Source organism: Mus caroli, unplaced genomic scaffold (assembly GCF_978045245.1).
Source record: "Mus caroli unplaced genomic scaffold, Mus_caroli_1 scaffold_11, whole genome shotgun sequence".
In the NCBI taxonomy this organism is placed as follows: domain Eukaryota; kingdom Metazoa; phylum Chordata; class Mammalia; order Rodentia; family Muridae; genus Mus; species Mus caroli.
The window spans coordinates 93,223,557-93,247,322 of NW_028227266.1; the positions used below are offsets into that span (position 1 = coordinate 93,223,557).

General features: G+C 40.5%; 1 pseudogene; it reads left to right on the forward strand.

The window, feature by feature from the left end:
• Positions 1-880: 880 nt before the first annotated feature.
• LOC110301010 (dynein light chain Tctex-type protein 2B pseudogene) lies at positions 881-1,248 on the forward strand (annotated as a pseudogene).
• Positions 1,249-23,766: the final 22,518 nt, after the last annotated feature.

Below are 23,766 nucleotides of genomic sequence, written 5' to 3' on the forward strand. Positions count from 1 at the left end.
TGATACAGGCATGTGAAATAAACCATAAAATTGGGTTTTGATAAGAAAAATGTTGTACTACATCCATTATATTTATTTAAAGTATTTTTGTCTTATGGGCAAACTTCATTGCTAATGTTAGCCTTATGAAAATGCTATAAAACAGTGTATAATCTTAGCATGTGGAAGACAGAGATAGAAAATCCCAAGAATGAGAGACCCTGCCTCAATGTAGAAGGTAGAATGCAACTGAAGAAGACATCCAAGGTCAACTACACACACACACACACACACCTGTACCTACATGCGTATCCACATAATTGCAAACACATGTATACACATGCATCAATACCATCCTAACATACATTACAGAACTACACATAAAAATTTTAAATTAGACAAACTTAATGAAACTACAAACCCTGGAGGAAGAAGTAGGAATAATTCTGAAATGTGTGAAAATGATTTAGCCTCAGCCAAAAGGAGAGAAATATACAGGCAAGCCATGTTTAGAAGTATCATACAAATCTGAGAGAAGCCAATATAAAGACTGAGAGCCAGCAGGTTGACTCAGTAGGTGAGGTACTGAAGAACAAAGTTCAGTTTCTGGAACTCATATGATAGAAGAGAATCAACTCCTGTCAGATGTCCTTTGACCTCCTCACATTTACTATGGCATGTACCCATATACAAAAGCATGCAAAAATAAATAAAGATGTAACAAAGACTGAGACACTGATGTCATGCCATTTTGAAAGTACCCCACAGCTTAGTAGAAAATAATGCACATACTATGATGCTATTTACCCAACAGAAGTAGAAAATATATACTAACATTTGCTTGCTAAAATAAGATAAATATCCCTCCTTCTAGAGATTTGCTGGATCCAGATGCAGGGATATGGCTGTGTCCTTCCGTGGCCAGGCCTTCATGGCCAGCCCCTCCGAGGGCTTGTGCGAGGTGGACAAGAACTCAGAGGAGCCTGAGAACACCTATATTCTAAGGCCCATTGTCCAGCAAAGGTTTAAACTCTCTGTGGTTAAAGACTGCATCCATGCTGTGCTCAAGGAAGAATTGGCAAGCACTGAATATTCTTCAGATGAAATGCTTCAACTCACAAAACATCTATCAGAAATGATTAAAGATAAGCTAAAAGCACGACTGCTCACTGTTTCTGGGATGCAGACACAGACAACTACACTCACGATGTTTGCATAAACGGCAGCTTATTCTGTGCTATGGCAGCGTTTTGTTGCTTCTACTATTGAATCTTTGGAAAGTGACTGTGACGTCAAGGAAACCTTATCTTTTTTATGTAGGTAAATTTCCTGACCAAATAAAAATAAGTTGGCATTTCGGTACCTAAAATCTGTTAAGTTGTATATGTTTAAATGGTTTGATTTTATTATATTATCTGTGCCATTTCTACATTTGGAAAATAAAGAGAAAATGGAAGGAAAATTTTATTTTAATATTTCAGATGATAGATACTTGGGTGTATTTTCTATTCATTGTTCCTTAGAAGATGTAAAAATATCATTTCTAAAATAAATTGTGTGTTTTCACCCTTTTAAAAAAGGATAAATATCTCATAAAACATCATAGAAAACATTATATTCTCATTGGGGGAAAGGGGTTAGATAATTGGGAAAAACATGAGAGGGACCTTTTATCACTGTACTGTTGAAAAAAGATATCCTGAGTGCTTACTTACAGGAATGCATTGATCATTAATAGTTAATCACAACTTCAATGTTAATAATAAATGCCTTATAAAATTAAAGATGTTGTTTCAACATGTCTCCAAAACATCACAATTATAATGTAAAAACATATTTTTACCTTTCTATCCAGCAGCAAATTTTTTGAATACATGTAACTGTATTTCTCATCTTAAAACTGTATTCTGCAGCCAGGTGGGGTGGTACACACCTTGAATCCCAGCATTTGGAAGGCAGATACAGGTGGATCTCTGAGTTGGAAGCCATCCTGGTCTATAGAGTCCCAGGATATCCAGGGCTGCTCAGAGAAATCTTGTCTCAAAAGATAAAATTCTTGTATTTTACTGTGTAATTATTTACTGATCCTGGGAATGGTACTCATGAGATGGCTAATGTTGGTCATGAGTCTGGAACTTGAATTGCTTTAGTTAAATACAAGATCAAGATGTCGGGGAGATGACTTAGATAAAACACCGTTATCAAAAGCAGTTTGAGGGGGAAAGGGTTTATTTAAGTTTACAATTCCACTTTACAGTCCATCTTCAAAGAAAGTCAGGGCAGGAATTCAAGATAGGAACCTGGAAGCAGGAACTGAAGCAGAGGACTTGTAGAGTACTAGCTTGCTCCCACAGCTGGCTCAACCTGGTTTCTTATACTTCTCAGGACCACTTTCCTAGGCAGGGCACAACCCACAGTGAGGTTGACCCTCCCATAAAAATCATTAATCAAGAAAATGTCTGACAGGTGTGCCTATAAGTCAATCTACAGGAAGCATTTTTCTCAAGTAAACCCTCTTCCGAAATGACCCTACCTTGTGATAAGTTAACGTAACATTAACTAACACAGGAATTAAGACTGTGTCTGCTGAAGCAGCTGCATAGTCCATTCCTGCAAACCATCTTCGTATCAGAAAATCAACCTCCTGCTTCTCTGCTCCATCCACCACAAAGCAGAAAACATAACTAGACTCATGATAAGCTTGGCTGGAGACTTCATCTCACCCCGGAGACCGGTTGTCCTTAAAGAAGCAAATCACAGGTGAGCCAAATGCACATAATACTGTGAACACGGAACCACACATTTCCTTTTAAGGATAGCAATCCATTTGGAAGAGCATCTGTAGCAAAGTGTGTGTGTGTGTGTGTGTGTGTGTGTGTGTGTGTGTGTGTGTGTGTGTGTGTGTAGGGAGGGTATTATAGAAGAGTTTACTTGGGTATCTCTAGAAACAGAACACCTCTTCACGTATTTCCAGTTTGCACCCCAGACTTAGGGTATGATTGTTGGCTTTATGTCCCCTCTACATGGCTAGTTATTTATGGACACACTAACTCTGCATGTTCCTGTTTGTCAGAAAATTATGGGTATTGTAAAAAGTATATAAGAAGCAGTTGTTTTTAAAGATCAAAAGAGAGCTAAAAATAAATAACAGCTCCAATCCATACTTGCCACGCTGCATCTCATGCACGCCCTATGCTGTACATGACTTAAGATAGAAAGCATGAATTCTTATTCTTTCTCATAATTTCCACACCATCAGACTTCCTGTTTTGAGAAGAATTATATTTGAAGTCTTCATCTAAACGCATGGCATACAAAAAGTACTTCATGATCTTGAAATGCAGAGAAGGCTGTGTTCTGCATACTCCTAATGTGATGAGAGGCTACTTGTTCTTGCCTCAAGGGACATGGAACCTAGTAGGTATTCTGAGAAGTGTATCATCTGAAATAAGGACTACAGGACACTCAAGTGCTTTCAACTTTGGGGGTAAGAACAAAGGCCATCTGAGCAGGACACTTCAGAAGGGCTGGACTGAAGAGGTTGGGCTATAGCTCAGCTCGGAGCCATGAGAAGTTTCTCATGTGATAGGTGAATGTGTGCAGGGAGGTTGAAGCAGAAGGGCTACAGACTGAGAATAATTGCTGGAGTTCATGCAAGAAAAACATTGAGGAGCATTCAGTGGGCCAGGGAAGAAAAGCATGAGACACAGAGAAGAGTAAAGATACTCAGGAATTTAAGTCACTAGTAAGGGTTTGGGTGTTTAAAGTTGGGCATGGTGGCTTGTGGCTGTACTCTCAGCTCTAAAAAGCATAAGGCAGGAGGACTGAAAGTGTGAGGTTAGTCTGCATAATACAGCAAGATGCTGTCTCAGGAGAATAAAATCAACAAAACAAAACAAAGCAAAAAAAAATCCCACAGTGCATACCACTAATTTCAGCATTGAAGTAGCTAAGACCTAAGACAAGGAAAAACACTAAGTCAGAGACACCTTGGGCTGCATAGCAGGACCCATTCCATGCCCCCCACCCACCCCCCAAAAAGCAACCTGCTTGAGTTATCAATGATGAGGAGACACTCACAGGTATACACCTACAGAAGGTGGTCTGTTCTCCCTATTCTTCTAGGCCTTTTCATACTTAAACTTGATAGAAAAGTATACCTGGACAGGGGAAAATCCAGTAAGAGAAAAAGGCAAGTGTCAAGATAGATATCCTGGCCTGCTACAGCCCAGGACTGGCCTTTAATCAGTTTCATCATCAAATGCCTGACTGTGACTTTAGGCTTAATTTTATGCTTTGGCTCAAGTTGCTGGCAGCATCGTAGCCCTCAACTATTACAAAAAAAGTTTCTACCAAATAGAATCGTCTTGAGCTGAGACTGAGGAGGGCTTATTAGGTCTAGAATTAGGTAACCTAATTTGTTAGGTCAAATGTAATCAAAGTACATCGACAAAGTAAGCAAATTGGCTGTTTCATGCTCTGAGAGCCATATACTTATGCGGACACTAACTGTAATTAGACTGGAGTAAAATACAGTGCTAACCCGGCAGAAGCAAGATCCCAGGATTGCTTTGTAATTGCTTAGTATTTTCCTTCTTGGCTCTGAATGTAAGTTGACTAGATTACACCAAGTAACCTCAGACACCCGTTGTCTCCTGATGGGAACTCTCTCAGAGCCACTTGGATGTAGATAGAAGCATATCACTCACATGATTTTATGGACAAAGAGGAGCAATGTACAATGCAAAAACAAAAGAGAGAATTAACCCTGAATGCCCATGTATAATCTCTATAATCTCATAGTCCAATGGAAAGACACACTTGCTCACCTAGATGGCTGGCCAGTGTGATGTTCAGCTCCATAGGAAACCGGTCCAAAGCAATTCCACTGTGCCTCAAGCAACTTTATAATTTCCAACTGTGATCTTACACCCAAAGAATACAGGTTTTGGAACTACAAGGACAAGGTTTAAATCCTACAGCTAATGTTTGCCACCACCATGCACTCACAGACAAGGTGCTACATCTGTAGGAAAGGGAACATACCCAGCTGGTGTGATGGCTCACACCAACAGTCCTAGTACGGAACAGGTAAAAAAAACAGGGCTTCCAGATCAATCTGGTTGTCCTAGATGTCTTTTTGTTGTTCTGATAGAACGCTGACAAAAACTAACTTGAAGGAAGAAAGGGATTATTACAACTTCGTCTTCCAGGTGACAATCCATCACCACAGAAGTCAGGGCAGGAGCTCAAGCAAGACCACGGGCAAAAAAACATGGAAGAGTTTTTCTTATTGGCTCACTTCCCATGTCTTGTTCAGCTACAGTGTTTTTGTTTTTGTTTTCCTTTTTTTACACAGCTCAGTCCTACCTGTCCATGAATTTACCTACAGTAAGCAGGGCTCTCTTACATTAATCAACAATCAAGTAAATCTTATATACACATTCCTACAAGTCTATCTGATGGAGGCAATTCCTCAACTGAGATTCCAACTTCCCAGTCCATCTAGGTATATATCAAGTTGACAGTTAAAATCAATATGACATTCCATCTCTTAACAATTTTGGCACATCAACACATCCCTTTAAATTGATAAACTTTCCTTTCTTGTATGACCCTAAGATCTCATGTTAATATCATAATATAAATCACAGAACAACTTTAAAATTTCAAAAAAAAATCTTTTTAAAATCCAATGCTTTAAAAGTTCAATGTTGCTTCAAAAATCAAAGTTGTTTTAACAGTGGACTCCTGAAACCCTTGAAATAAGTTATATGCCTTCCTATAACAAAAGGGAGACCCAGGGAATAGTTATAATTAAGGGAAAACAAAACCAAAGCCAACAGTGTTAAATAATTCAATGCCTGGTGTCTAGGACTCACTCATACTCATTATCCTATAGACTCTAAAGGACTTGGTCAGTCGCACTTTTCAGGTTCCACCATCTCTGTCATATGCAAGCATAGCTAATAGGCCCTGAATGGCTCTATTCCATACCTTCTTCTGTCAAGGCAGAAATCCCATAGACCTGGCATCTCTGGTATGTTAGAGCTCCCATTGCAACTGAGGATTCACCTTTACCAGTAGCCTTTCCTTGTCTCTGAGAAAATTCACACTCAGCTTTTCTCTATGACCCCTTAAATCTTGGGCCCTCCCCTATAATCAAGGCTGCATCCTCACCAAAAGCCTCTCCTAGTGTCAAGACCAAGTTGCTCTCTGTGAGTAGTTCATCCCCTCAAAACAAATGCCATGTGGGTGACTCCTGCACATTGGAAAGTGTAGTTGTCAGCTTGGAATATACCCTTGCTCCCTCCTCATCACAGTTTCTGTGTGCTGACTTTGAAGAAATACTCCTCAATAAGAAAATCCACCCCACAAGGAAATCCTTACCACATGTTCTGGGTCAATACAATGAAGGTAATTCTTCAGCTGGTACTCCATCTTCCCAACCTGGTCTACATTTCCTTCAAGTTGACAGCTAACTATGATACTTAGCAACACAGTGAGTTTGGAGCCAGCCTGAGCTATATAATGCCCTGTCTCAAAAACGAAACGAACAGCAACCTTGGGAGATGGAAGATGGTTCAGTTGTTAAGAGCACTTATCCCATGAACATAAGTATCTGAGTTCAGATACACAGCACACACATAAAAAGCTAGTCATGTCCTCATGAACCAGTAGCCCTGGCACTAGGGGGAAGGGAGAGAAGGAAGCTGATAGCTTAGTTGGGGGTTGGGAAGCTGAGCTTTAGATGCAGTGAATGGCTATGCCTCAAGGGAATAAGTGGAAAATGACGGGATACTTGATGTATTTTTCTCTGACCTATTCAGACATACACAAGGATGTGTATTCCCCTGTGCACACTACACACACACACACACACACACACACACACACACACACATATCCCAACTTAAGTGGTATAAAAATATAAAAACAACATAAACATATTGTAACTATAGCCCCAATACTAAATGAAGCAAATGACTATATAACAAAAATTCACCGTATTAGTAGGAAAGATGGAGGGATAGAGAGATGGAGGAGAGAGAGAGAGAGAGAGAGATCAGCTTATATAATCATTAAGACTGAGAAGTACTCAGATATTCATTCACCATACTGGAGCCCCAAGAGAGAAGGTAATGTATGTTTCCAAGACTCAAAGACAAGACTCAAGGTCAAAGACAAAGACAAAACACCAAAGACAAAGGCTCAAGGACAAAGACTGGAAAAGAATCAATACACCCACTTATGAAGCAAGGTAGGAATTCCTTTTTACTTGTAGAGAGGTCTACCTTTTGGTTCTAGCTGGGTCTTCAGCTGTTTGGGGGTGAGTCCCATTTACATTAAGGGGACAAACTGCTTTATTCAATGTATCAATTAAAAGTTAATATATCACAAACACAGACATATTGAGAATAATGCCTGGCTGAACAAATGGGATCTCCATGGCTCAAAAATATTGACATGAAAAGAAAAAAACCCATCATGCCAACTACCAAGTCTCAGATCATGGGTTCAGGGAATATTTATTACCCTCCTTGCATGTCTTAGTTACTCTTCTATTGCTGTGATAAAACACCATAGTCAAGGCAGCTTATAAAAAAAGTATTTAATTGGACATATATTTTCCAAGAGTTAGAGACCATGGCATACAGTAAAGGTTTGACAGCAAGAACAGCTCAGAGATAACATCACAAAAGGCAAGCAGGCAGCAGAGAGCACACTAGGAATGGCATGAGACTTTTGAAAATTCAAAGACCACCCCCGAGAGACACCCTTCTTCCTACAAGGCTATACCACCTAATCTTCCCCAAACCACTCTATCAAGTAGGAAGTATCTAAACATCTGAACCTATGGGAGACAAGCTCATCCAAACCACCAGGCTGTTCTTGTTACTAGCTGAGATATAGGTTCAAGACAATGGCATAGATAATAAGCCAAATTACACAGGTTCATATGAGTGTCTAACTAGGTCATGACAGATAACATTCTATTAGATAAAACAAGGCATGTTGCCAGCCCGATATTTGCATACCGAGCTTTAGCAGGAGAAACCACTAAGTCACAGAGCCAAAGACTCAGATGCAAAAATAGAAAACTAAGGAAGAGTGATGAAATTTACATACTAACACAATACCCCACACAGGCTACATGAGCAAGAGAGTCTGCTTGGGTACCTTTGCCCCTTCTTGAATAACTTTATCCTTAACCAAGAATTGTTCTACTCAGATCTTCAATGCTCTTTCTGAGCATTTTAATATATAATTAAGGTAATGCTTTTAATAAAAAAAAGAGGACAAGTGAACTGACTCACTGGGTAAAAGGTACTTGCTGCCAAGTCTAATAACCTGAGTTTGATTCCCATGACTCACGTGACAGCAAGAGAAAAGTGATCACCAAAAGTTGTCTTCTGACCTCCACATAACATATGTGCACTGTGGTACACACACACACACACACACTCACACACACACACACTAAATCGATGTTAGGAAGAGAATGCTCTGAAGAGTTTCATGTGCCAGGCAAGCTGCTGCTTTCACTGCGCCCATAATTTATGTTGGTTCATTTCTCTTTGGGGAATCACACTCAATTAAGAATGTACAACGTGTACGAGTAAGTCACATCAAAGCCTTCAGTGTGCCCCACTGGCCTATGATGAATCTCATCGGCTGCTATTTTGCTCAATTAACTACCATTGTTCCACAATTACCCAATCTATACAGTATGATCTGGGAGTCTCTAAAGATCCTTCCTCATCTTTGCCCTGCCTAAATAATTTATCGTGTGGCACATTAGTGGGCATGCCGTTCAGCCTTGCTTGTCAGAGAGTTCTTAGAAAACATGAGCCTCTCAGGGCCCCCTATTGAAGGTGAGATTGTTGCACAATTAGTTTCTGTTCATGCTGTGGCTTGCCTTTTTCTCTTCTTGTTTTATTAATCTCTCAACTCATTTTAATCCATAATGTGATGATACATGTTATCACAATGGTGCCAGAGTCTTTGTGCTCTTCTTGATGGAATATATGAAAATCATATCATGATCAAACACAGCTAATACCTTAAGGCAATGTGGAAATCACTCATAGATAATTGAAGGGCTTGAATGGAATTTTAATCCTTGGGAGGCAATATCTACTATTAGGATGTATGCTTAACCATTAAGATGTCTTATTACAAAAGAAAATCACTAATATCTCTCCTTGCCTTTTCTGGGATATGGTAGGCAGTGGGCAGGCATGTTCAGACGATGTAGTTCACGTTTAACACAGCCTGACCTCGTTGTTACCATTCTCTTCCCTTCACAGGTAAAGAAAGCAGAGAACCAGGAGAGCAGCAGACATGACCAGGGTTGTTTCCCAGAGACAGCACAGGCCCCAGAGCCAGGTGCCTGACAATGGCTGATTCCAGCATTCTCTCTCCACTAGGCTTCACTTCGTGGCTATTTTTAATTCTATGATTCAATGGTAAGCAAAACTTCTCACTTTTCCATGATAATTTTAAACATTAAGCATTATTTTTAAGTAAGACAAAATGCCATTCTTTGATATTGAAACTTGTTCTTTCAATTTGAGATTCAGACCTAAATTAGTCTATGGCACCCCTCTTCCCAAGATTCATATTGTCTCTGTCTCTTTCTCTCTCTCTCTGTCTCTGTCTCTCTCTCTCTCTCTCTCTCACACACACACACACACACACACACACATTTAAATATCTCTAAAATAAATTGTCCTCACACCTCTTTATTAGTGAAAGAGCTTTGCATCTGCGCCTCCAGAATTAACATATTATCTCACGAATCATTTACAAGGCTACTTTGATCTTTAAACTGAAATTTTCACAAAACTGTTGTTACTTTTCTTAGGAAACAAACATTCCTGGAAGTGTTTATAACCACTCCTCCATACCAGTGTGGATGGGAGGCCAGTTAGAAGCCAGTGCTGAAAGATAAGCTCCCGAGACCTCGGCAATTTCATCTTCCTGTCACACTTAAAGACCTGGCACAGACACAGGAGATTCTGTGCATGAAACTGAACATCATTAGGTAGATAACGAGTGACGAGTGGCAGCTGGGTATTTTAGAGAGGACAGACTGGAGTCCTTTGTGTATCTCTCCTAACTCTAAGACAGTATCATTAACTCTACACACGTCAGAGCTTCGCCCTTTTCCAAATCACGTGAATTTTTCTGTTAAATGGGCCTATCGCACTGCCACAACACTCAAATCCTGTCTTCTGGGATGGAACAGCTCTAAAAAGAATACTGAAGTCAGAAATTCCAGTTGGTGTTTCAGGTCCATCCCTGGCTAGCTTGTAACTCCTTCTGACTATTCCTGGCCTCTGTGTTCCTTAGGTATCATCCATTACAGAAGAGCATACACATGATTATGGATGAACTTTCAGCTAGTCCATTCCAAGTAAGAGGTTACGTGAGGGTTGACTGTATCATTATGGATAGTTTTACAGCTATCTCAACATAAATATGAGGTTGCTTGTTATTTTTTTTCAAAACATGTTTTACAGACTTTGGGATTTTTATAAACATTTGGAAAGAATAAGTATTTGAGACAGTCTAAGATTCTAGAGGGAAGTGTAAAATTTAATATAAAGCACCTGCGTTTTCTGTTCCAAACACCAATTGTAACTATCAGAAGTTTGCTATTTAGACTTTGAGTCTGCTTAATGTAGTGTGTGGTGTTTTGTATTCAGTTGAAAGGTTATGGTTTTTAATAAGAAAGTTTTTAAGATTTAAAAAGAAAATCCATCGGCTATCCTTTCCACTGCATATTTTTCTTCATAAATAAGCAAAGGATGCCCACATATGCATAAGGACTCAGCTTGATTAGCTACTATGCTAAGTCTAAAATGGATAAACACCATGTGAATTCCTCCGATATAAGCCCACTGTCTATATATCCCAAACCCCGCCATCCTATGAACACTACCCTTTTGGTAGATTCCAAAGGCAGTTAAATTACAGCTAATTAGTGACGCACTATGAGTCACAGCCGCAGCCGTACAGTGCCTTGCCCTGATAGGTCTTGGTCAGGGAAGGGTTGTATCTTGATTAAATTAGTAACCTTCTATCATAAGAAAAGGAGAAAGAAAAAGAGTCAGGGAAGAGGCCTTCTCCTATAGAGCATCTGTACTTTTTTCCAATTTAGAGAAAACCTCATTTATTTATATAATTGTATGTATCATCAATAAATCATTCTGCTGAGCATATTGTATCTAAAACCCGCCTTGTGGGATTTTCAGCATGCTTGAATATGCCAGAGACTACACTGATATAAATGACTGGCATAAGCTATGCTGTAAAAATGGAGTGCTCTGCCACCAGTAGCAGTGTTCATGAGAGAACAGCCCTTTCCCTCCTGCCTCGCATCCATTTGTCTTCCAAGAAACAAGCATGCAAAAGGGAGAGGTGAAAAGCCCAGAGTTTCTACAAGCAAGTTGTGACTTTCCAATATTCATCGTTTGATGAGGGAGCACCATAGCTCACATACCAAATGCAAGCCAAAATCAAACCAGGTAATATTAGTGTACGTCTAATAAGACTAAAGTGGGTTCTCTCTCTCTCTCTCTCTCTCTCTCTCTCTCTCTCTCTCTCTCTCTCTCTCTCTCTCTCTCTCGCTTTTAAAATATGGTTTCCTCAAGGAAACTTCCCATGTACCCTGGGAGGACAACCCCTGGGAAAGGAGCTAGCTTGGGAAAAGTGGGCCTGGTTTGAATGTCACAGTGTCCACAGAACAAGCCTGCTGTTTTTCTTCATATTTTACCAGAGGCTTTTCCACTACTAACATGGGACCAAAGCAAGTCCCCTGAGCACCTTCTATAGGCCAGAGGCTCTCAGGGGGAATATGACACACTGTTACCTTTCACAGCTTGGAAAATAAGACACAGAAAAATTAAGTAATTACTACCCCCCCAAACCTTAGAACTCTCAGGGAACAGATCTTGAAGTTCTCTGTATTTGGAAGCAAACTGCAGATGCCCCAGACCCTCTTTCACTTTATAAAAGCAACTCTCAAATAGAACCCTTCTATTATTCCATGAAGATGAGCGCCTACTACTAACTCAATGTTGTGAGAATTCTATAATATTTTAAATGAAATGCTATAACCAAGTCTAACAAAGCCACAGTTGCTTAAATTCACCCAACGTGCATAAAAATGAACAAAAGTTAGCTATCCGTGTGCATAAAGTTTGGCGGTGTTTTGTTTTGTTTTGTTTCTTACATATTTAGCCTGCTCCTGGATCTGCCACTTCATTCCTTACAAGAGCTTCCTAGAAAATGTAATCCTCATCTTTCATGATCAGTTACAGTTTCCAAAGATGGCGGTGTCTAACCTAGTTTATCCCCAAGCAACAGGAGTAGGAGTGAGATGTCAGTCATCTCATTGCCTTGGCCTCAGTGCAGACCTTTATTTGGCAAAGCACAGCCACAGTGTCAATGTCCTGGCTGAATATAACTCTAATTCATATCCACAGTCTGTCTCTCTCCACAGCCCAGTGGCTCTTTCCTCGCTGGTGCTGTTGGCTGCTCACCAATCCCTCCTCAGTTGTCCTTAGAGAAATTTAGGGTCGATTCCAGAGCCACAGTCCAGTGAGTCTTTCCTTTATTTTTACCACAAACATTAAATAGTGTGTGTGTGTGTGTGTCTGTGTCTGTGTGTGTGTGTACGAACACACATATAGCCATTCTTATTTTATTTATTAGAAAAGACAAAGCAGCATGGCTTCACTTTCTAAAGCCTGGTGACCGAACAAGCCCAGACAAGAAGTAAATTCAATTTGTTCTGGGATTCTACAAGCTTTGAATTTCCCACCATTTTACTTCCCTAAAATCTTGTAAAGTGTCACAACCACACACACACAAAATATACTGTCTATGTCTTTAAACATGAGTAGATAGTAATTAGACTCTGCATTTGATAATAAAATGAGCCTCGGGGGGGTTTCAATGTTTGTTCATCTCAGGCAACATGTACTTACTTGGCTCCCATATAAATTTCCATGGCCCTTAATAGCTATTTGCTGCCAAAAGAAAGCAATCCATGAGTTTCAAACAAGAGCAGAACAGCACTAAGTTCTACAAAAAATACACAAACGTGGACCCAGTGTTTTGGCTGGGAGTATTCTGGAATGGGGACCACATTATGATGTCCTAGTGTCTGTGTTTCCTCTTCTACCACCTAGTTTGCAAACCTTTGTACAGACAGCATGTGAGCAAAGGGGATTGCTCACCACCTTACTCCCTCACATAGGACATGGCTGCAGATGGCCCACACCCATGCCGACTCATCCACTGCTCTTTGCTCCCAATAAAAGCTCACTCTGACAACTTGCCAACAAAACCGTTCCTGTGCTTGTACATGATTCTTGGAGAAAGGGATAGAATACAAATCAGAAGGGAAATTGGTAACTGAGTCTCCAGCTTCCCCCATTAAATGAGAACACTAGGAGTTGTGAGTATCTACCATCTCTCTTTCTGACACCTATTAGATAAAACTTCAAAGAAAAGTCTACACAGAGGCAGCCCAAGAGGGTTGCAAAATATGTTCTTGTGATTATTACCAAGTACGCTTGGGGACAGCCAGTAACTCTACCCTATATGTAGAACAAGGCTGGCCAGGTGCCTGTCGGGGTTTCTTAAAGAAAAGAGTAGTATTCATTCACTAGGATCCCTGTGGCAATGCAGTATGGACAGGTTAGAGACTTACACAACAGAAATATACTGTTTCTCATATCTGAAAGCAAGACATACAAAACCAAGGCTGCTGGCCCTGTTGGTTGTTCTGAGGCCTGAAAGGCTAGAGGGAATCACTTCCAGGCCTCCCTCCTTGGATTATGGATGGTGTATTGTCTTCCTGTCTCTTTATTAACACTTATCCCCTATGTATGAACATGTCCAGCTCCATTGTTTACCAAAAGAAAGTCAAATTAGATCTAGGCTCACCCTCACAGCCTCACTTTAAGTTGAGAACCTTCACAAGAATTCTGTGTTCCAGTTCAGAGCCCACATACTCCCTACAGTTTCAGGCACTGGTCTAGGACCAGGTTCCACCTTGCTGAAATGTCCCAAGAGATAGGAGGAGCTATATACCGCACTGAGTGAATGACCTCACTGGGAAAGGGCTAGCATTGACCTCACCTGGAGGAGTGTGAAAAATGCCAACCAAAAGATACTGACTTCCTAGGCCTATACTGAGCATGACAGCAAGCCCTATTCTATCCTCCTTGCTTCTAGTCATGTTTAGGCCCAAAAGCTTTGGGTAAGGTGGATCTGAGCTCCACACTTTCAAGGATACCAGGTTGTAGAGACTCTCCCTTCCCACTCAAGCACATCCTAGGCCTCCCCGCCCCCCAGACATTAGAGGCTCTCAGTGGTCCCTGACTTCCTCAATAAATTCAATTCTTTGGCCAGGATAGATTCTGCCTCCTACAAGTAACGTAAAAGTACTAGAGGTTAGGACTACCACACATGACAGATTTCAATCCAAAAGAAAATACCATTGCCTAAGTATCATGAGGAACTTTAGAAAAATTGTGCTATAATTGTGCAGAAAGCTAGTGTATGTCACCAAATATTACTAAGGGGCTGGTGCATGCACAAGCAGGGTCAGAATAAGAACCTAACCTGATTGAACACACACACACACACACACACACACACACTATTCTACACTACCCTGTGCTACACTACACTATCAATGACAAAAGGCAAGATTAAATTTGTAAATTGAGTTATGCCATTCCATTTGATTCTAATGAAGACTTTCCAATGCAACCAAATCTGATTGATTTTTAAGCTACAATTTTCATCCATGACTAAATTAGTAGTTGAGCACAGATAGAAAACCTATCTGAGAATTGCTTTTATATGCAATAGAAAAGTGCCCAGGACTCAGTGTTCAGTAGCATGTTAGCGGGACATTCACACTTGGCTGTTTCACTCTGGGTGGTGGGCATTATACTTGTGCTGTAAGCTAATGGAACATCAAGCCGCCACACTGGTTCTGCTTCATTTTCACACACTGAGCCAAGTGTTTCATATTTATACAAAAGGACACCGAAGCTCAAGACCCACAACTGACCTGACGAAGCTTACACCACTCTTGGCAGTGCACACAGTGGTTTTATATTAGCTTCTTTCAACTTCTACCCACTGACTTGTCTCTTGTAAAGCAGACGTAAGTAAAGAGAACCTTCACAGACAAGCTTGCTTTGTGAGTTGTTTCTCAACCAGCATGCACCAGCATCTGTCCCATAAATATGTTTTGTGGGCCACGAGACCTAGCAGTGAAAGGCTGCAGATACATCAATAGAAGCAACTCAAAATTAATACTCACCCAGCATTGATTGGGTCAGTAACTAGCCACCTAGCTTCTTCCATGAAAAAAAAAATATATATATATATACTTATAAATTACATTACAGACATCAGCCAAGAACACTGCTTCCATGTTTACAAATTGGTTGTCATAGTTCTGTGCTTTCTCAGCACATGTTTTCCCATATGATGAGCACATAGGAACCAAAGCTGGAAATGTGGAGAAGGAGAAAAATGCCTACTACAGAGCATTGGAGTGTTGAGCTTTGGTGCCATGGCTTTTATCATAGAGTAACTATATTTCAGAGTCACCTGGTATGGCATATGGTGTCCCCAGATAGCAACAATAGTCCCTTATCCCTCTATCCTCTTCCACCAATGTCCTCTTCCTGTATTCAAAAGCAGGCTCTGGGAAGAGGAGATGGCTCAGCAGTTAAGTGTGTACTGATTCTGTAGAGGACTTCAGTGTGAGTCTAGTAATCATATCAGACAGCTCAAAACCGCCTATAACTTTAGCTCCAAGGAATCCAATATCCTTTTCATGTGTCTGCAGGCATCTGTAACTACACACACATGTACACACACATACACACACACACACACAAATAACAAAATAAAATACAAGTTTTTTAGATGAAGCTTCTTGGTTGGCTAGGGAGGGAGCTCAGTGAACAAAGTACATGCTATACAAGCATAATAGCCTGATTTGGGTCCCCAGCATCCATGTAAAATCTGAGTATGGTGATGTGTGCCTATAACCCTGTCACTCAGGGTAGGATGAACAGAATATGCTGGGTTAACATTGTAGCAAAATGGTGAGCTTTAGGTTTAAGAAGAGATTATTTCTCAGACAATAATGTGGAGAGTGACAGAGGAAAGTGAAACCTGAAGTTAACTTCTTTTTTCCATATGAATGGCTACAGATGAGCATGACTGCACATGTGCACACACATGAGCATACCTGAACATGTGCACATGCACATGCGCACATGCACACACACACAAACAAACAAACACATGAGAAAGAGAGGAGAGAGAGAGAATGAAAGATACCCCAAATTTTGCAAGATGTTAAAAAAAAAAAGGAGAAGAGGAAGTCTTTTTCCTTCCACTTGAAGTTGAACTGACTTAGTGACCTCATTGACTTTAGTGCTCTTTACATTTCAAATCTAGATCTTGAATGAACTCAAACTTTCACTGCTGGTCTCTTGAAAGACAAAAATCCATGTGGAAACATAATTAGAACACACAAATGGGGAATGATCACATGTCCTGAGAATGCCCCCATTACCTACTACCAGACATATGTAGCTAGCTCCCTTAGCACAGGCTATAGATGAGACCACCCTGAACTTTCTCACAGAGCCAATTAACAGATGAATTCAGACCCTTGGATGATTCCTGACTGCAGCCAAAATGCCCATGTTCCCACTCACAGATGACAACTGCAGAACAAGTCAGCTTATAGAAGGCAGCAACTGAAGAGCATTAAATGCAGTCCGGCACTGGTGTCACAAACTGAAAATTATAGCTTTAAAGAAACATTCAAAAATATTCTCATTCACAAACAAACAACATAATTAACACATGAACAAATGTCTTAAATAAGTATCTCCCCAAAGAAGAAAATAGATGCCAATTAAGCCCATGAATTAATAGTTAACTTTACTAACAAAATGAAAATCAAAACCACATTAAAGTGGCACCCCATGCCCACTTGGATGATTGCTATCAAAGTAAATAATAGAAAACAGCAAATATTGATAAATACATGCTGCTTAAACTTGACAGTTGTAACTGTCAAGGTAACCATACCAAGGGTCATCCTAGACAGGAGTATCAATCAGGGATTGTCTAGATCAAATTGGCCTGTAGGCATGTCTGTTTGCAATTGTTTTGATTATTCACTGAAGTAGGAGGAGGACATACTCTGAATATGAGCAAAACCTTCTCATTGGCTGGACCCTGAACTATAAAAAAAAAAAAAAAAACCAACCAAACAAACAAAAAACAGAAGAAATCTAGCTGAGCAAATATACGCAGGAAGCTAATGAAAATGTGTATACAGTCTTTGCTCTAGACTCTGTGTGGTTTGATAAATTTCTACCTTGTTTTTCCTCAGTGATCGTCTACAACCTAGAAGTGTGAGATGAATAAGCCCTTTCTTTTTTAAGTTGTCTTTGGTTATGGTATTTTTGTCACAGCATTAGAAATGAAACTAAAGGGGGCGCAGGGTCAGCTGACACTCGCCAGCCCCCCACAACACCCGCCACAGGATCTTAAGACTTCTGGTGAGTGGAGCACAGCTTCTGCTCCAATCCAATTGCACGGGACCTGAGACTGCATTAGTTAGGGAAGCAGAAACCGGCCTGAGTAGGGCCACAGGCCACTTCCGGCCGGCCGGATCAGCACCAGGGTTGCTGGAGCGCAGGGTTGTCTGACACCCGACAGCTACCCACGAACCCCGCTGCAGGATTTTGGGACTGCTGGTGAGTGGAACACAGCTTCTGCTCCAGTCCAATCACGCGGGACCTGAGACTGCTCTGGTTGGGGAGAGAGAAATCCGGCCTACATAGGGCCACAGCCTCTTCCAGTCAGAAAAGCACCAGAGCAGCTGGGGCGCAGGGTCGGCTGACACTCGCCAGCTACCCACAACACCCGCCACAGGATCTTAAGACTTCTGGTGAGTGGAGCACAGCTTCTACTCCAATCCAATTGCGCGCGGGACCTGAGACTGCATTAGTTAGGGAAGCAGAAACCTGCCTGAGTGGGGCCACAGGCCACTTCCAGCCGGATCAGCGCCGGGGTTGCTGGAGCGCAGGGTTGCCTGACACCCACCAGCTACCCACGACCCCCGCCGCAGGATTTAGAGACTGCTGGTGAGTGGAACACAGCTTCTGCTCCAATCTTTAAACAGTGACAACGATAACAACTAACCCCAGAGATTACCAGATGGCGAAAGGTAAACGTAATAATCTTACTAACAGAAACCAAGACCACTCACCATCATCAGAACCCAGCACCCCCACTTCGCCCAGTCCAGGGCACCCCAACACACCGGAAAAGCTAGACACGGATTTAAAAGCATATCTCCTGATGATGATAGAGGACTTCAAGAAGGACTTTAATAACACACTTAAAGAAATACAGGAGAACACTGCTAAACAGGCAGAAGACAATAAAGAGGAAGCACAAAAATCCCTTAAAGAATTGCAGGAGAACAATGCTAAAGAGTTACAAATCCTTAAAGAAAAACAGGATAACATAATCAAACAGGTAGAAGTCCTTACAGAAAAACAGGAAAACACATCCAAACAGATGATGGAAATGAACAAAACCATACTAGACCTAAAAAGGGAAGTAGACACAATAAAGAAAACCCAAAATGAGGCAACACTGGAGATAGAAACCCTAGGAAAGAAATCTGGAACCATAGATACGAGCATCAGCAACAGAATACAAGAGATGGAAGAGAGAATCTCAGGTGCAGAAGATTCCATAGAGAACATCGGCACAACAATCAAGGAAAATGGAAAATGCAAAAAGATCCTAACTCAAAACATCCAAGAAATACAGGACACAATGAGAAGACCAAACCTACGGATAATAGGAGTGGATGAGAATGAAGATTTTCAACTCAAAGGACCAGCAAACATCTTCAACAAAATTATAGAAGAAAACTTCCCAAATCTAAAGAAAGAGATGCCCATGAACATACAAGAAGCCTACAGAACACCAAATAGACTGGACCAGAAAAGCAATACCTCCCGACACATTATAATCAGAACAACAAATGCTCTAAATAAAGATAGAATACTAAAAGCAGTAAGAGAAAAAGGCCAAGTAACATATAAAGGCAAGCCTATCAGAATTACACCAGATTTTTCACCAGAGACTATGAAAGCCAGAAGATCCTGGACGGATGTTATACAGACACTAAAAGAACACAAATTCCAGCCCAGGCTACTATACCCAGCCAAACTCTCAATTAACATAGATGGAGAAACCAAAGTATTCCACGACAAAACCAAATTCACACATTATCTCTCCACGAATCCAGCCCTTCAAAGGATAATAACAGAAAAAAACCAATACAAGGACAGGAACCACGCCCTAGAAACAACAAGAAGGTAATCCCTCAACAAACCTAAAAGAAGACAGCCACAAGAACAGAATGCCAACTTTAACAACAAAAATAACAGGAAACAACAATTACTTTTCCTTAATATCTCTTAATATCAATGGACTCAACTCCCCGATAAAAAGACATAGACTAACAAACTGGCTACACAAACAAGACCCAACATTTTGCTGCTTACAGGAAACTCATCTCAGAGAAAAGGATAGACACTACCTCAGAATGAAAGGCTGGAAAACAATTTTCCAAGCAAATGGCATGAAGAAACAAGCTGGAGTAGCCATTCTAATATCTGATAAGATTGACTTCCAACCCAAAGTCATTAAAAAAGACAGGGAGGGACACTTCATACTCATCAAAGGTAAAATCCTCCAAGAGGAACTATCAATCCTGAATATCTATGCTCCAAATACAAAGGCAGCCACATTCATTAAAGAAACTTTAGTAAATCTCAAAGCACACATTGCACCTCATACAATAATAGTGGGAGACTTCAACACACCACTTTCACCAATGGACAGATCATGGAAACAGAAACTAAACAGGGACACAGTGAAACTAAGAGAAATTATGAATCAAATGGATCTGGCAGATATCTACAGAACATTCTATCCTAAAACAAAAGGATATACCTTCTTCTCAGCACCTCATGGTACCTTCTCCAAAATTGACCACATAATTGGTCACAAAGCAGGCCTCAACAGATATAAAAATATTGAAATTGTCCCATGCATCCTATCAGATCACCATGGACTAAGGCTGATCTTCAATAACAAAATAAATAATAGAAAGCCAACCTTCACGTGGAAACTGAACAACACTCTTCTCAATGATACCTTGGTCAAGGAAGGAATAAAGAAAGAAATTAAGGACTTTTTAGAGTTCAATGAAAATGAAGCCACAACATACCCAAACTTATGGGACGCAATGAAAGCATTTCTAAGAGGAAAACTCATAGCTCTGAGTGCCTCCAAAAGGAAACTAGAGAGAGCACACATTAGCAGCTTGACAACACACCTAAAAGCACTAGAACAAAAGGAAGCAAATTCACCCAAGAGGAGTAGACGGCAGGAAATAATCAAACTCAGGGGTGAAATCAACCAAGTGGAAACAAGAAAAACTATTCAAAGAATCAACCAATCAAGGAGCTGGTTCTTTGAGAAAATCAACAAGATAGATAAACCCTTAGCCAGACTCACTAGAGGGCACAGGGAAAGCATCCTAATTAACAAAATCAGAAATGAAAAAGGAGACATAACAACAGATCCTGAAGACATCCAATACACCATCAGATCCTTCTACCAAAGGCTATACTCAACAAAACTGGAGAACCTGGATGAAATGGAGAAGTTCCTAGACAGATACCAGGTACCAAAGTTGAATCAAGATCAGGTCAATGATCTAAACAGCCCTATATCCCCCAAAGAAATAGAAGTAGTCATTAATAGTCTCCCAACTAAAAAAAGCCCAGGACCAGATGGGTTTAGTGCAGAGTTCTATCAGACCTTCAAAGAAGATCTAATCCCAGTTCTTCACAAACTATTCCACAAAATAGAAACAGAAGGTACTCTACCCAACTCATTCTATGAAGCCACAATTACTCTGATACCTAAACCACAAAAAGACCCAACAAAGATAGAAAACTTCAGACCAATATCCCTTATGAATATTGATGCAAAAATCCTCAATAAAGTTCTTGCTAACCGAATCCAAGAACACATCAAAACAATCATCCATCCTGACCAAGTAGGTTTCATCCCAGGGATGCAGGGATGGTTCAATATACGGAAATCCATCAACGTAATCCAGTATATAAACAAACTCAAAGACAAAAACCACATGGTCATCTCGTTAGATGCGGAAAAAGCATTTGACAAGATCCAACACCCATTCATGATAAAAGTCTTGGAAAGATCAGGAATTCAAGGCCCATACCTAAACATGATAAAAGCAATCTACAGCAAACCAGTAGCCAACATCAAAATAAATGGTCAGAAGCTTGAAGCAATCCCTCTAAAATCAGGGACTAGACAAGGCTGTCCACTTTCTCCATACCTATTCAACATTGTACTGGAAGTCCTAGCCAGAGCAATTCGACAACAAAAGGAGATCAAAGGGATACAAATTGGAAAAGATGAAGTCAAAATATCACTTTTTGCAGATGATATGATAGTATATATAAGTGACCCTAAAAATTCCACCAGAGAACTCCTAAGCCTGATAAACAGCTTCGGTGAAGTAGCTGGATATGAAATTAACTCAAACAAATCAATGGCCTTTCTCTACACAAAGAATAAACAGGCTGAGAAAGAAATTAGGGAAACAACACCCTTCTCAATAGTCACAAATAATATAAAATATCTTGGCGTGACTCTAACTAAGGAAGTGAAAGATCTGTATAATAAAAACTTCAAGTCTCTGAAGAAAGAAATTATAGAAGATCTCAGAAGATGGAAAGATCTCCCATGCTCATGGATTGGCAGGATCAACATTGTAAAAATGGCTATCTTGCCAAAAGCAATCTACAGATTCAATGCAATCCCCATCAAAATTCCAAATCAATTCTTCAACGAATTAGAAAGTGCAATCTGCAAATTCATCTGGAATAACAAAAAACCTAGGATAGCAAAAACTCTTCTCAAGGATAAAAGAACCTCTGGTGGAATCACCATGCCGGACCTAAAGCTCTACTACAGAGCAATTGTGATAAAAACTGCATGGTACTGGTATAGTGACAGACAAATAGACCAATGGAATAGAATTGAAGACCCAGAAATGAACCCACACACCTATGGTCACTTGATCTTCGACAAGGGAGCTAAAAACATCCAGTGGAAGAAAGACAGCATTTTCAACAAATGGTGCTGGCACAACTGGTTGTTAACATGTAGAAGAATGCGAATCGATCCATTCCTATCTCCTTGTACTAAGGTCAAGTCTAAGTGGATCAAGGAACTTCACATAAAACCAGAGACACTGAAACTTATAGAGGAGAAAGTGGGGAAAAGCCTTGAAGATATGGGCACAGGGGAAAAATTCCTGAATAGAACAGTAATGGCTTGTGCTGTAAGATCGAGAATTGACAAGTGGGACCTCATGAAACTACAAAGCTTCTGCAAGGCTAAAGACACCATCAATAAGACAAAAAAACCACCAACAGATTGGGAAAGGATCTTCACCTATCCTAAATCAGATAAGGGACTAATATCCAATATATATAAAGAACTCAAGAAGGTGGACTCCAGAAAGTCAAATAACCCCATTAAAAAATGGGGCTCAGAACTGAACAAAGAATTCTCACCTGAGGAATACCGAATGGCAGAGAAACACCTGAAAAAATGTTCAACATCCTTAATCATCAGGGAAATGCAAATCAAAACAACCCTGAGATTCCACCTCACACCAGTCAGAATGGCTAAGATCAAAAATTCAGGTGACATCAGATGCTGGCGAGGATGTGGAGAAAGAGGAACACTCCTCCATTGTTGGTGGGATTGCAAGCTTGTACAACCACTCTGGAAATCAGTCTGGCGGTTCCTCAGAAAATTGGACATAGTACTACCGGAGGATCCAGCAATACCTCTCCTGGGCATATATCCAGAAGATGTCCCAACCGGTAAAAAGGACACATGCTCCACTATGTTCATAGCAGCCCTATTTATAATAGCCAGAAGCTGGAAAGAACCCAGATGTCCCTCAACAGAGGAATGGATACAGAAATTATGGTACATTTACACAATGGAGTACTACTCGGCTATTAAAAAGAATGAATTTATGAATTTCCTAGCCAAATGGATGGACCTGGAGGGCATCATCTTGAGTGAAGTAACACAATCACAAAAGAACTCACACAATATGTATTCATTGATAAGTGGATATTAGCCCAAAACTTAGGATACCCAAGATATAAGATACAATTTGATAAACACATGAAACTCAAGAAGAATGAAGACCAAAGTGTGGACACTGTGCACCTTCTTAGAATTGGGAACAAAACACCCAGGGAAGGAGTTACAGAGACAAAGTTCGTAGCTGTGATGAAAGGATGGACCATTTAGAGACTGCTGTATCCAGGGATCCGTCCCATAATCAGCTTCTAAAGGCTGACACCATTGCATACACTAGCAAGATTTTGCTGAAAGGACCCAAATATAGCTGTCTCTTGTGAGATGATGCCGGGGCCTAGCAAACACAGGAGTGGATGTTCACAGTCAGCTATTGGATGTATCACAGGGCTCCCAATGGAGAAGCTAGAGAAAGTACCCAAGGAGCTAAAGGGATCTGCAACCCTATTGTTGGAACAACATGATGTA